The following is a 15,542-nucleotide window of genomic DNA, read 5'->3' on the forward strand; positions in this document are numbered from 1 at the left end:
ATTTGCAAACATCGCAACACTCACTTCAGGCATGTTTACATTCAATGTAAACATTCTATCCACTCTGTTGCCTTTTGCAACCAACCTGCACTTGTCTTTAAAGTCTTCAACATAACAACCACCATCAAGATTAAACCGAACCTCCAAACCGTGCTCAATCATCTAGCCAACTGAAACCAGATTCTTTGTTATGTTGGGAACATGAAGTACATCTGCAAGGTACTTCACTTTGCCATCCTACATAGACAATGGCATATCTCCAACATGGGCAATTGGATGAGCAGTGTCATCCGTTGTTTCCACAAAACCTAGTCTTTCAAGGTTTTTCATCTCCTTGAACCACTCCCCATGACTTGTCATGTGGTTCGAAGCACCTAAATCAACGTACCATACATCATCTTTATGTGCTGCTTCTACATTTTCAGACATGGCATTAATGACATGCTGCATAACAAACAACCTTTCATTATCCTTATTGTTTCTGCTGCTCGAGGATGCGCAGTCATTCATAGACATACTCTTTTTCTCCACAGTATGAAGTTCATTTTTCAACTGTATCTTTCGTGCCTTGGTATTCTCGTTTCATAAAGTTTTACCAAGGTGTCCCACGCCTCCTTGGGGGACTTGGCATCCTGTATGTGCCCAATCATGGTGTCTTATATACTGATAGAGAGCCAATACATAACTTTTCTAGCTCCTTGGTTCCAATCCTTGAACTCTTTCACATCTGCAGAGCAGTCGGATTAATCTCCGGTATCTCCAGTGCCTCTTCATGCTCACCTTCTATATAGTCCCAGTAACCCTTTCCCATGTCAGCCTGAACCTCCAAGCATGGAAGTTCTTCTTATCAAGCTTCTCAGCAACAATCTGGTTTATGCCATCATTCGACATCTTGCCAGACACACAAATTTACCAAAAACAGCACTCTGGTTTGTCTTGTACAAACTGCTGTATTTTCTGCAAAGCGGTACTGTACTACACTCAAATGTCACAAACCAGTGACCTCAATGTGCATATGTACACCCAATGGCAACTGTTGACCTCCTTGCAGCACACACAATGTTTGCACAACCAATCTGTCTTCCTGCAATTCTTAAAACAAAGTTATGCAGAGAATTGATGACTTACCCGCAGTGTTCGAAATTGCTTGCTTTCTGAAAAACGGAGGTCCTGACGCGCCCGAAATACGTTTTTGGCCCGAAAAATTTTGTCTGATATAGGACCAAATAGTTGCCCTATAGCTTTACTCCCGCGAAGAAAGCTCCTCAATCAGAGATCGTTTGCCGGTGCCTCCCGTAGAGCTCCCGACAAGGGTGTAGTCGCCAACACAAATAGGGAAGAGTAGTTGAAGCTCTTACCCTCATACCGCTTGCTATGCTTCTCTTGCTTGCAGATCAGCCCCCTTAGCATGAACCAGGCTCTGATACCATGAAAAGATGCAGGGAAAAAGAGAGCTTGAGCTCTTGCAAGCACACACACACTCACAAAACCCTAAAAGAGAACACACAAGGTGAGAGGCTGAAAATCTTCTTCACACAACACTCAATACACCATATACAAAGATAAGAGTACACACCATATGAAAAGGTACTCAACCAAATACATACTAGGGTTCTCTATAGTGTGAACCCAACTAAATAAGCTGGCGCTATAACTATGCCAGTCTCTAGAATGGCTATCACATGCAGCCTGTCATCCCACTGGCCGCATATCACCCATGATCTCACTAACCATGCCAGTGGTGTAAGTGTGGGGCCTATCCCCCAGGTGGGTCATCAGTGTCCACCGCCTCACTAGATGAGCTCGATATCTCAACACTGAATCCCCAGATTCAGGGCCCCAGACGCGAGCCTCCAGACAGGTGTCCCAGAGGCTTCTGAGACGGGGCCAATTTTTTTTGGGGGGATGGATGTGTCCTAGAGGAGTCCACAGGTAAAGGTTCAGGTCAATCGGATCACTGGTTATATTTTTTCAAAGCCTGGATACATTAATTCAAGTTTATGGATTTTTAAAAAGTTTGGCTACTATAAGTTAAAAGTTCTCATTTTACACATTTGAGTTTTGAGTTTTGAGTTCTCACTCATGGAAGACATGGCACGCACCAAGCAAGAGGCCCGAAGATTCTCCCCTAGAAATCCCATGTAGAGGCAACCTCCCCCAGCTCCACCACCACATCCACCGCCGCCACCACCACGCCAGCATCACAAGCGTCGATGGAGGCCAGACACAATGGCTCTTCGAGAGATCCGCCATTACCAGAAGACCACGCACCTCCTAATACCAAAGGCTTTATTCCAGAAGCTGGTGCAGGAGATTATGGAGCGCATACTGATTAGGAACAGCAGGAGGAACTTCCCAGATAGATCACGCATGGAACAACCTGATCGCTGGACTGCCCAGGCCCTCCTTGCACTACAAGAAGCTGCTGAAGCCTTCCTCATCGACTTGTTTGGAGACTCAGTGTATGCAACGATGATGCATGCAAGGAGGGTCACCGTCACCGACAGGGATCTACGCATAGTGAGGTTCTTTCGGCAATGGAGGGAGGCGGAGATCAACTACTACGATAGGGGTGTACTACTTTGACATATGTGGAATGTAGCTTCTGAAGAGATTTTGTAAAACCCTTATTGTAATGGATCCCATGTACATTGCTATGAATATGAATACAAATTTTTTGGCGCGTCTTATTTTTGTTTAGTCGCTTGTTATTTATTTTATTTATTTCTTTGAGTTATCCTTACATGCGTTTGGACGAATAGATGTTGCGCACGAATTCGATAAAGCACTACGTATTAAATTTAGGGTACGAATCATGTTGCGTATAAATTCGATAAATAAACGTTACATTTAAATAAAAAACAATATCTGCCATTCATGCAAAGTTGATGGATATAGAGCTGTCAGTAAAACAATATTGAATTAGAACAATGCAAAGATTTTTTTAAAAGACAACTTTGATGCAAAAGAACAAACAATGATAAAATTTAAAAACTTACTGTTTTGTTTAAAATTTGCAATGTAGTTCTTGTCGTGTACAGAGATTTGTTTGTGCGTATAAACATGTTGGATCAACACTTCTGTTACTGTACTTGTTCCATTAAACACTTTTTTGAACTCTAAAATTCTACCTTTCGAAGGTTTGCTGGGGTCTGCAACATCCTTACCCTTGACCTTAAAACTCCCTCGAGTACTTGGGCGCATCAAAATCCAATCCAACTTATAGTACTTATCACACAAATCCAATTACTGCCACTATCTTTCCTGTTGAAGACCTCCACTGCAAGTATGTTACTGATGTTTTTCCTCTGTGAAGACATCTATAATAACCAAATACAAAAGCTACCTATCAGGATGTTTTTATGTGATTTTATTATTACATGTAAGTAAATTTGTCCATATATAAAATCATTACTATAAACATATTATGTAATATAGCTCTGATACTATCTCATGCTATTTTATGGTTCCAGAATGTTTAAAAAAATTATCCTAACGAGATCATAAACTAACAAAATCTTTTCTTGTTCATAGCATTATAATTTTGGATTCTAAATACAAGAATGTATTAACCTTACAAACTTAATGTTCAAATCTACACTAGATATTTCTTTCCATCAATCCTACCTAGATGTCAACAACAATAATTCATTAAAAAAACTTACAACTGAAACAAAATTTCACATTTAATCCTTGTAGAGAGCATAGTACCTGAGAATCTTTGTAGCCCTCAATCATAAGGCTGTAAGAAAAGAAACCGATTTCTGGATAATAGGTGTATCTCACTGAGATGGAGGCCTAAGATACAATAGTAATAGGTAGTTTAACTCAAAATGTGTATAATTTGTGAATGTTCTCTCCAAATGAAATGAAATTTAACCATGGAGCAATTTTTAACAAAAAACATTGTACCTGTAATTCTTTTCACAAAGAAGCCCAGAGATGTTCAATAGGAAGTTGACTTATAACAAGACCATTGCTCCTTGACTGATAGATTCTTGGAGTACCAAAAAAAAAATCTCAAGTCAAAGCATGCATATGACTTACATAGGCTTTGTCCAAATGAGTTGAAGGTTAACCATGGAGCAACATAAAAAAATGACAATATACCTGTGGTGGCTCTCTTTGCAGGCAGAGAAGCCCAAAGATGTTGAAGAAGTTGAGTTTTTAGAAAATCATTGTTCTTCACCCTCGGAGATTCTTGGAGTACAAAAACAAAAGAAAGATTAGTATGCATATAACTTGCATACATTTTGTCCAAAAACGAGATGAAATTTAACTATGGAGCAACAAAAAAACAAGACAACATACCTGTAACTTTGTTTACAGAGAAACCCTAAGATGTTGAAGAAGAAGTTGAGTGTTTAAAAGATCATTGTTCCTAACTGTAAGAGACTCCTAGAGTACCAAAACAAAAGAAAGCACATGTTAGAGAATGCACATAACTTGCACAGGTTTTGTCCAAATGAGATAAAACTTTACCATAGAACATCCATGGAAGAGAACAATATACCTGTAAAGTTTTGTGAAGAAAATCTCAGGGCTTTGATAGAACAAGCTCTGCTCTCATAAAACATGTGAAACTCACGCTGTGTTTGTGTAGATGAAATGAAATTTCGCAAGGTTACAGATAGGGCAAGCAACAATGAGGTTGTAAATTTTCATTAGGAAAGAAGAAGCAGGGAAAGAGACATGATAAATTTGAGTTTCGCCTAAGAAAGAGGGGAAAAATGAAAAGGGGAGATATGAAAAGTCAAACATAAAAAAATAAGAAAATGAAAATTCGAGTCACAAACTTTTAGGAAGTGACAGCATTGTATTCCCCACATTTCCCCTTATTTTATTGTTGAGGGAAGATTTGGGCCAAGATATGGCTAAAAGATTCATGTTACATGAATCTGGAATCCCAACTCTCTCATTGGTTAGGCCTATATTTGTTTATTCACTCCTTAAGGGGCAAAAAAGAGAGTCCATATTTCTCCTAATGGTCACCTTAGTGTCCAACTTCATAAACTCCTCTTTATGTTTATTTTCCACATCAAGTATACCCGTGGAAGTTTCACAACCATCTGCTATAATTGCAAGGCAATAATCTTCCCTTAAATTATAAATCTTTTGTATGTGGGAGAGAAGAATAAAATTCTTGCCATTAATAAGAAAGGAGGGCAGCCCAGGGAGGACGAAGTTTGATTTCAAGTGTTCTCCATGCACAGATGATCCCTCATCAATAACAATGGATGCCTTAAACTCTGCCACATCAAAACTTGTGCTTAGAAGGCTCTCCTCATCACCAGAAACAAGGTCCATAACCTCATCATCAGATTCAATCTCTGTGACAAATGAAGCTTTTGAAACCTTTTGACCCTTCTGAACTTCAAGTTCATCCTTTGTGTAGTCCTCTTTGTCTGCGTGAAGAAATAGATAAGCCACAAATCCAAAGTAGTACTCAAGAACTTTGCACTTTTTCTTGTGCAGAGGATAGTGTTCAAGACAAATATTTATCCTCTTATCTTCTGAATAGGAATCCCACCTGCCTGACATGCTCTTCTTTTCAGATCAGGATAGGGCAAAGCTAGACATGTGAACATATTGTGATGATCCCTCATTTATAATTTATGTACTGACCAATTAACTATATGCCTCCCACTCTTTCCCTAACATAGAGCTTGCCATGTCCTTATAAATTTGTTCTAAATTAAAGGGCACATTGAATATAGGCTCAACATCTAGAAGATGTTCATCGTGCCCAGCTCTCCTTAATAAATCAAATAGGTTTTCATTGGCACTACGCTCATCTGTTACCTCTTCAAGTGTCTCTACATCTTCCAGAGGATCATAGGAGTGAACCACCTGAACCACCTACTCCATGCTAACCATGGTGCAAGGACAAACAACTAACAAGAAGTGGAATTGCCTATCGCACGACGGTGAATTATTGCAGAGCACGAGTTAAGGGGGAAGGAAGTCAATCCATGGCGCGAGGACGAAGAAAGGACTAGAAACAAATTCTCTTATCGCACGGTGAACTGAACATTGAACTAAAAGCGTGTGTGGAGGAAGGGGCAAAGCAAACAACCTGCGCGGGCGGGAAGAAGGAGGACCAAAATAAAAAAATTAAAATTCAAACAATGCACGACTATATATAGGTATTATTAGGGCTGACATCATACAAGTACGATAAAAGTGAAGGGTTGACATCATCGAAATGTGTCATTGTGCCATCTGTAGGACTAACATCATCAACGGAGTGCCAGGTTGTAGGGCTTACATCATCCTTGCAATGATGACATCGCATTCTATAAAATGGAGAAAATACTCTTTTTTTTAATCGGGTACCATTAATGGCGTGAGTATTTTTAAGTGATTATTTTTGTAACTTTGTGCAGCATCTACAATCCTCCCTCTACGGTGCGAGTAGTTCCATTCGTCAGGCTCCAATCAAGCTTATCGCACCGTGGATAGCACGTTCTTACCCTCCTCCCTCGACGGCGCGAGTAGACTAATCGGACAAGGTCTGATCTCTCAGTTATCACACTGTTGAGATAGAGTCCTCGCCTTCATCGCTCTACGACGTAATCAGTCATATCCGGCAAGCTCCAATACCTCGTATCGCATCGTGGATAGCTAGACAGCACCTTCTCGCCATCCTCCCACGATGCGAGTAGACATATCCACCAGGCTCCGATTTGTTTTATCGCACCGTGGGACAGCACCAGCGAGTGTAGTCCTTCCCTAGATGTAGCTTCCTTGCAGTATGGCTTGTACAAAGCAAACTGTGAGGATGGTTTACCCAGATCCCTCCCTTCCTAAAGATTCAGTGCCAAAGCAAGAATTAGTGGTGCCAGAGTAAGAGCAAAAGGCAACAACTTCTAAGGAACCATTAGAGAAAAAACAAGTAAAGGGTAGAACTAATTTATCTGAGGCAAGAACTTTCCTCCAGAGACAAAAGAAATTGTTTGCTGAGATAAGGCAAGCACAAGAGGCTACACATCTTCTCATCCCTAGGGCACCATTTCTCAAAATTGTAAAAACAGTAAGTGACAGTATCAAAGGGCAAGGACATTATAGATGGCAGAGAAGTGCAGTTGCATGTCTTCAAGAAGCTTGTGAAGACTTTCTTATAGACTTCATGAATGGTAGCTTCATATGTGCTGGCCATGCAAGAAGAGTCACTTTGATAGACAGAGACATGACACTTGTTAGCAGGGTGAGGTACAAGTTTGATAAATTTCTTCATTCCTTGTTGCCAACAATGAGGGATAGGAAAGCTCTTGAGATCCTGGCAATTCCCCCAACATTGAAAAGGAAATCAAAGGCAGATAATATTAAAGTTGAAGAAGTTACTTCCCCTCCCAATAAGAAAAGAAAGTTGGTTATTAGGAAATCTAAGCCAGATGATAAGAGTTATGGGGAGGAGGAGGAGGTGAAGGAAAAGGTCTCACATGTGCATGATAGCTTAGAGGCCCTTGTGCAGTTGGAGAAGGCCAATTCTCAGAGGCTTGCCCAAGTACCAGGGTAGCTTATCTGCAATGTTGACACAGGAAGGCTATCTCTATATTGCACTTAGGGACATTTACATGCTTGTAAAGCCTTGGATAGGGAGAGCAATGATAGTCAATGTTCTCATGTGTATAAGGTATGACTACATTTTTCACATATGTATATTTTCTCATATGTTAATATTTTCTCATATGTATATTTTCTCATATTTTGTTCATTCCTTTATAAACTCTTGTAGGGCACTTATGAAGGAATTGCTTCCAAATCAAGTCAACGAAATATTCATTTATGATCCCTTAGTGTCACCTGCATTGATTGATATGAAGAAGAAGACTTCCGAGCTGGCATCCTATTTCAAGCCAATGAGAAATAAGAACATTTGTTTTGTTGTTCTACCATATGTAGAGAGGTTCATCTCTAACTGATGATTCCTATGTGTTTAAATATTTGACATATGATATTTGCTTTCTTAAATATTTCTTTTTCTTTTTTCCAATGGACACGGGAGTGCTTGTGTTATTAATCATCTGAGAAAGATTGTTATTTTCATGAACAGCCTAACTGGCATGCATGGGCAGATTAATTGTAAGTAGTTCTCCTTAATAACTTGAATGTTGAGCTTCATACTTTATTTGTCCTTATATTCAAATTTGGTTTTTAATAGGGCATGTAAGAGAGTTATTGCAGCTATTGAAGATGAATATCCAAATTATAAAAAGGAGGTAGAGTATAAGTTTCTGAATCAGCCAGTGGCTTTACAAAAAGATTCTACCTCATGTGGATGGCATGTTATTGCCAATGTGTGGAAATATCTTTTATCTAAATATACTGAGATTGATAGCAGTGTAGGTTAAGTTAAAAACCCACTATTTTTGTAGTAAATCTTTACTTAATTTTTTAACTTATTTTCTATAGTTCTTGGTTCTTAAATCTGAGAAGTTTTCTTAATTTGACAGACTCTTGGATCTCACGAGTTTTGGATGTAACTCAAGATCCAATACAATTTGAACTTGGATGCAAAGATCCTTCTATAATGACACCCAAGCTACACTCCCCTAGTTCTCTACAATTTATAGCCTCGTATGGGTGGACCAGCAATACTACTCCATTGCCAAGTTTTGTAGATCTGTTGTCATCCCAGAGGATGACACTTTTCTCTTTCCAGCTCTCCCTTATCAATAAAGTGATCTTCTAGATCGCGTCACATCCTAGACTTTCTGACGACGCTGTTCTGACTTTCTGTCGCCCTCGGGCAATGCTGCTCGGCCTCCCGACTTTCTGCTGCACTGGGATGGGACGACGCTCTTCCAACTTTCTGTCCTCGGGCAATGCTGCTCGGCCTCCTCTCCCGTCCGGCGATGCCCGGGCCCCCTCTCCTCTGCCGCCCCCGGCCCCCTCTCCTCCTGTCCGACCGACATAGCCCTCGCCCTGCCCGGCCCCCTCTCCTCCCGTCCGGCGACGCCCCCGCCCTGTACGACCCCCTCTTCTTTGCCTCGACACATGCCCGGCCCCCTCTCCTCCGCCCCGGTGCAGCACACGCCCCCGCCTCCTCCTCTCCCGTGCCCCGTCTGGCGGCGCCCCATGCCCCCGCCCTCTTCGGTGCATCACACGCCCCCAGCGGCCCGAATTTGAAATCCAAAATCCCCCCCCCCCGCCGGCCCGAATTTGAAATTCAAAATTTCCCCCCTTCCCCCCAAATTTGAATTTCAAAATTTCCCCCAACCGAATTTCAAATCCAAAATTTTTCTGCCTTCCCCCCACCGACCTCACAAAATTTCCGCCTTCCGCCTTCCCCCCACCGACCTCTCACGAAAAAGTGACCGACCTCGCGTTTGAACCAAACAAAAGGACCTATGAACCCTACAGCAATTCTGTGTGGTGAGCGAACGCGATCCTGTGTGGTGAGCGTGCAGTGCTCGTAATCGCCATCGCGCACGCCATCGTGCACAATAATCATCTCTGTTTCCTGTCTCTGAAGTGCTCGCTCAGCCCTACGTTTCAAACAGTTTCTTTTCCTCATGCAATCGGCACGTCTACGTTGGTTCCGACCTCTATTTCCTGCAAAACCATCACGCCCACACGCCATCGGATACTTCAAGCATCCGTCACGTCTGTGCAACATCGGAGACTTTCGTGCACCCATCTGCGTTTCGTGTGTTCCCTCATCTAATTGAATACTTTACGCAGCAAGTAAGTCCTTCTTTAATTGATTGTCTATATCAATATAAACGCTTACTTGATTGCATGCTAAGTGTGCCATTTGTCAATCGTTGCTCGTCGTAGATTGTTTGCACTTCTTGTTGCTCTCTTTTGTATCTTCACATATGTCGAGAACCTATAAAACTGATCTTTGTGCACATTATATAATCTAAATGAAAAGGGTTCCCTATATAAACATGGTATATGTGTCACATATCTGAGTGCACAACTTGGATATAGACTCCACCTTAAGTTCAAGCCTCCCCTACATAGAACTTATGTGTTAATGCTCGACCTAGATTGAGTCTTTGTTCTCCATGTTAGTGCACCGGCCTTAAGGCTCGAACTTGAGTTTGAGCCTTTGCTCTCCATGCTAGTGCACCTCGGCCTTAAGGCTCGAACTTGAGTTTGAGCCTTTGCTCTCCATGCTAGTGCACCCCGGCTCCTTAAGGCTCAAACTTCAGTTTGAGCCTTTGCTTCTCCATGCTAGTGCACCCCGGCCTTGAGGCTCGAACTTGAGTTTGAGCCTTTGAAGTTCGAGCCTCTCCTACATAAAACTTGGCCTTAAGCCTCGAACTTGAGCTTGAGCCTTATCTCTATATGCTAGTGTACCCTTGTCATATGAGTGCACAACTTGGATCTAGGCTCTAGCTTAAGTTTGGGTTTCCCCTATATATGGAACTTGGCCTTAAGGCTCCAATATACTAGTGTACCCCTAGCATATGAGTGCACAACTTGGATCTAGACTCCAACTTAAGTTCAAGCCTCCCATACATGGAACTTCGCCTTAAGGCTCAAACTTGAGTTTGAGCCTTGCCTCTCTATGCTAGCGTATCCCTAGCATATGAGTGCACAACTTGGATCTAGGCTCTAGCTTAAGTCAAGCTTCTGTATGGATGAAGTAAATACAAGTGAGGCCCCCGCTATTCAAGAAAACTAAGTGAAGCATCAATAATTGTAGCATGCATTAAGTTTCTTAAGTTTGATAGGTTTTGATTTGATATGTAGCATTTAAATCCATTTTTTTCTAAGGTTTTGAAACTTTTTTTGTGCTTCATAGGAATGGAAGCTAGCAGAGCGCCCACTACCTCGCAACCACATGGTGCACCAATCTTTACTCTGGATGCTCTCGAAACAACAACTCAAGCTAAAAGTGTCACTCCTAGAATTAAGGTGGATAAAACCTTCGAATTGAGTAACAAAGAAGGAGTAAAATGGTTTGTGGATAGCTACGATGCTAGTGCAAACTTCAAAGGAGTCCTCCATTTGTTTCTGTCTCAAGGTGATACATCATATGGAGATATGGGGATTGTGGTAGGCGCTAAGGATGATGTGGATACAAGAGCAAACCCATGCTTCACATGCACTGTATTGCCAGAAGGAGAAACTACAAAAGCAAATAAGTTTTGCTTGTCATTGGACACTTTTCACCCAGCAGACATGACTGGCAGTAAACTAGAAAAGGACAATTCTATTGTAAAGCTAGGATTGAAGATCATTAACTTTTCCAATCAAGAAGACTCAGGGGTGGATAATGTGGAGGACCTGGTGAAAGCGGTGAGGCATGTAAAGAAGGCTTTGGATTCACGAAAAAAGTCCATACTTGAAAAGAAGACAACAACCACTCAAGTTAGGAAAATTATGGAAAAAAAATGTAGGGCCATAGTGAAGAGTGCACTTGAAGCATCTACAAATGCTGGTGCAACTTCTTCAAAACATAAAAAGGAGGGTGACAAAATAAAAGTCCTTGATGTAAGCACAATAGCAGAGCTGAAGACATGGCAGGCTCTCTCAGGTGCAAGAAGAGGAGCAAGCACTTGCAAAGAAGAGAAAGACAAAGCACTCTACAAAGGTTCAAGAAATCTCTTCAAAGAGGCAAAGGACAAAACCAGCAAGTGGTTCAAAGGAGATAGATGCGTCTGATGACGAGCTAATGGAGGTTGAGACTCTAAACAAGGGCAGCAAAGCAATTATCTCATTAGAAATAAAGAAGGGATATTATCCCTTTGGTCTAAATGAGGTCTTCAAGCATTGATGTGATGAAATGTTATCCTGCTCCTTCAAACTATATGTGTATAGAAGGTTAAATAAGGATTGGGTTCGTATTTTGACCCAAGACTTTATTGAGGACCCAAAGCAAGAGGAGATACTTGCAATTTTGATACCCTGTAATTGTGCTACGAAACAACCCCTTGATAAACTCGCAAAAGAAGATATTCATAAAGTTGAATATTGGGGGTCAACACTCCATTAGTGCTGCAAAGAGCTTGCAGGCTCTAAATATGGCTAAAGTGACCCCTCAATTACGTCAGCAACTTAGGTTCAGGAGATCAAAGATAATTGTAAATTGCCCGCCCAAGATTTCTCGTGACATTTCCAAGGATGCAAATTTATATGTTGCAAAGCAAAGGAGCCATTCCTCGATCAACTTCTACAAGCTTGAGCACAATGGCATGCGAACGGTCGTCCTAGTAAACCTTTGCCTGGTGTGTCAATCAACCCAAGATGGACGAGTCTTGGAAGGTACTCTTTTGATTCTTTGCAATATCTTGGTAAATCATAGACATACATTACTTCTTCTTTACTTTTCATAATATCTTTTACGGAACTATAGTTTCAAGTGTAGCAGTATCATAAGAAAGATACATGTGAGGCTTCTTCTCAAACTGCATAAACTTAATAGTTTGGTTTGAAATTGAACTTCAAGCCTCACCTCTCTGTGATGGTGTAGCACTTGCATATCTAATTGTGGCTCGAACTTAAGTTGGAGCCTCACTTGCAAGTGCTAGATTTGCATACGGAGGTGATGCTCAAACCTAAGATCGAGCATCACCATTATATACTAGTTTAGCACTTGCAAGTGAGGCTCAAACTCAAGTTTGAGCATAAGCTCCAAATGATTGAAAACCCATAGATGCATGATTCCTCCTAATATTTTGTGATATCTATAGTGAGGGGGCTAACTTCTTACTTTGCAACTTTGCAGGCCTTTGTGGAGACCACGGAGCACACACTACATAAGAATTTTGTCAAAAATGATTTACACTTGCTTTTATGTGATGATGATGTATGCCAGAATTGGGTTAAGATCATGACGCTATATGCAAAAGGCTTGCTACCAAATACAAAGGGCGAAAATCAAACTAAAGGTCTTGATCAAAATCCCAAACTTCCAACTTTGAAGAGTGGGCAAATTCAGCAGGCACCAGGAACAATCACATTAGGCTCAACGTTGTTTAGGTGCATTTTAGGCCTTCAAAAGAGTGAAGTTTTGGACATTCAAATAGCACATCTTCATAAGAGAATATTGCTTAAAAAGGGAAAGCAAACCCATCAAAGAATGGATATGGAGGAGATGGCTTGGAAGCTAAAAACAGATCGAGTTCTCAAAGATGCAATAACCGTCTTCTATTTTGATCTGACAAGGGAAAAGATGACTTGGGAACAAGTGTGTGAGACATATAAGCTAGGGGAGTATGAGTATAATCAATTGAGGAGGTACAGCCAGTCCTTTGTTAGGGATTCTCTCAATCGCAAAAAAAAAAAATCCTTCACTTCCAAAAAGTGTAGTAACTTTATTGAATCACCTATATAGAGCATCTATGGGTATTGTATCTCAACAAGAGTCTATTCCTTGGACAATTAGGGGGCTGGGTTTTGATATGACCAAGATTATAGCCTTATGTAGTGAAGAGCATGTACCATTTCAACTGGCAATCATGGACCTACATGGTACAAAGGAGCAGCTCTCGTCAGAATTTTGTTGGCACTTGCTTTGAACACACTAAACTCACAATATGAATATATTCTTGTGTGTTTTGTTGATTTCATCACCATTGGAATGCTTATCAAAGGGATTTCTAGCCAGTCAACAAAGGTGCACTATGAATTTGGCGTGATCCACACACAAAAAGATGATGCCTAGACATCTGGAACAGTTGAGATTGCAACTGTTATTCTTTTCATCAGCAAGGTTGACAAGTTTGAGGCCATTGATAAGGTTCTCACAAAAAATGTATTCATCTCAGGCCAAAATAGAGAATTCATCGACAAAGGCTTTATTGACGGTCTCATCACAAGGTTTTGTCTTGAACACAGCTATGTTGTAGAGATATATTGTGGTGGAGTTGTGCTAGAGGAGAGCTTGCCAAAATAGAGAATTCATCGACAAAGGCTTTATTGATGGTCTCATCTCACAAGGTTTTATCTTGAACACAGCTATGTTGTAGAGATATATTGTGGTGGAGTTGTGCTAGAGGAGAGCTTGCTAAAGAAGAGACGATGTATTGCTTTATGCAAAGATGATTTGGAAGCGATGGCATTAGAATCAAAGTGCTCTGCTCTTTTAGACGGTCACCCATCCTTGCAAGAGTGGTGTGGTGCAAGTGGCGGCACAAAAAAGCAAACACTAGATGATGCAGAAAAAGAGAACCTTCAAAATCTTCACATTGACGACCCACCAAGTACAGAGGAGGAAGACGAAGGTGATGATATTGACAACAAAAATAACACAGATGATGACAAAGAAGTTGGGGATGCTATAGACTTTGAAGATGCAGGGCAAAGGAATGAAGAGGACGAAGGGAATGATGCTCTATTCAATGAGGATGCCGAAGACAATTTTGAAGATATTGGAAGGCATGAAAATGATGATGGTGGGAATGGTGATGATATATTGGATACTGCAAAAGCCATGGAAGCTACAAATGTTGGGGTTGCTATGGCCGTTGAGAAGATTGGGGATACAGATGTCAACAAGGCTGTCCATGCTCATAGCCCATCAAGCTCTCAACCCAAAGAAAGGTAGAAAAGTGCATTGATAGTGCTTATTATGAATGTACAACGAATGGTGATCATTGAAAGGAGCTTATCAACAACAACTAATATTAGCATAGGTTTTGTTCAAAGTGTGGATTTGTTGAAATAATTATTAGTCTTTTGATTAATACATTGGCTTTTTTGGATTCACTCTTAACATTTTTCTATTAAAGTGAATATTTCTATTCTATTTATCCTTTATTTCATGCCAACGTCTGGTACAAATGATGATGCACACTTACTATTAAGAAATTAGTCCATATCCTAGTGTAGCAGTGAGGCTCAAAATTAAGTTTGAGCCTAATACAAATGATGACGCACACTTACTATTAAGAAATTACACTTACTCCATATCCTAGTGTAGCGGTGAGGCTCAAACTTAAGTTTCAGCCGTACCTACACTTATGTCCAACCTTGGGAATGTCTTCCAACACAAGGCACAATCTCAAGTTGAGTGATCTTTACGTTGCCCTTGTAAAGTGAGGCTCAAACTCAAGTTTGACCCTTATGTTATGGTTCCTAATTCATTATGGTACGTCACTCGAAGTTGAGTAATCTAAGTTTGGATACAAAGTATATGTGTAGATATAAAAATGACTAGTATTGTATTAGCCTTGGTGTATTATTTAAATCCTAAAAGTAATAGCATTTTATTTTAATCTTGCAGATATATACAAAGAAGGGAAAGACGAAGATAACATTGCTCAACTAGAACATCATCATGAAAGCCCTACTAGAGAGATCAACTCTCGTGATTCAAATGCTAGAAATAATGAAGACAACATGGTGGAGGTAGATCACATCGATGATTCAGCTTTGCAAACATCTTCAAGGCCTTCAAGTGATAGGACTAAAGAGACTAAGGACATTCCTGATTTGCAAGTTAATGTTGAGGTTAGTGAGAATAAAGATAAAGTTAATGACGAGCTTCAAGAGACTTTTGCAACCAAGGAGAGACAAGAAGAGATTGTCGAATAAATTGATGAGGCTACATATGCTACAAATAAAGGGAAAATAGTTGAAAT

General features: G+C 40.7%; 1 pseudogene; it reads left to right on the forward strand.

Annotated features, from left to right (window-relative positions):
- The first annotated feature begins 2,229 nt into the window (after nt 1-2,229).
- LOC147639372 (histone H3-like centromeric protein hH3v pseudogene) lies at nt 2,230-2,586 on the forward strand (annotated as a pseudogene).
- The last annotated feature ends 12,956 nt before the right edge of the window (nt 2,587-15,542 follow it).

The sequence above is a fragment of the Cibotium barometz genome, chromosome 4 (genome assembly GCF_041138505.1).
Source record: "Cibotium barometz isolate CiBa-2024 chromosome 4, ASM4113850v1, whole genome shotgun sequence".
In the NCBI taxonomy this organism is placed as follows: domain Eukaryota; kingdom Viridiplantae; phylum Streptophyta; class Polypodiopsida; order Cyatheales; family Cibotiaceae; genus Cibotium; species Cibotium barometz.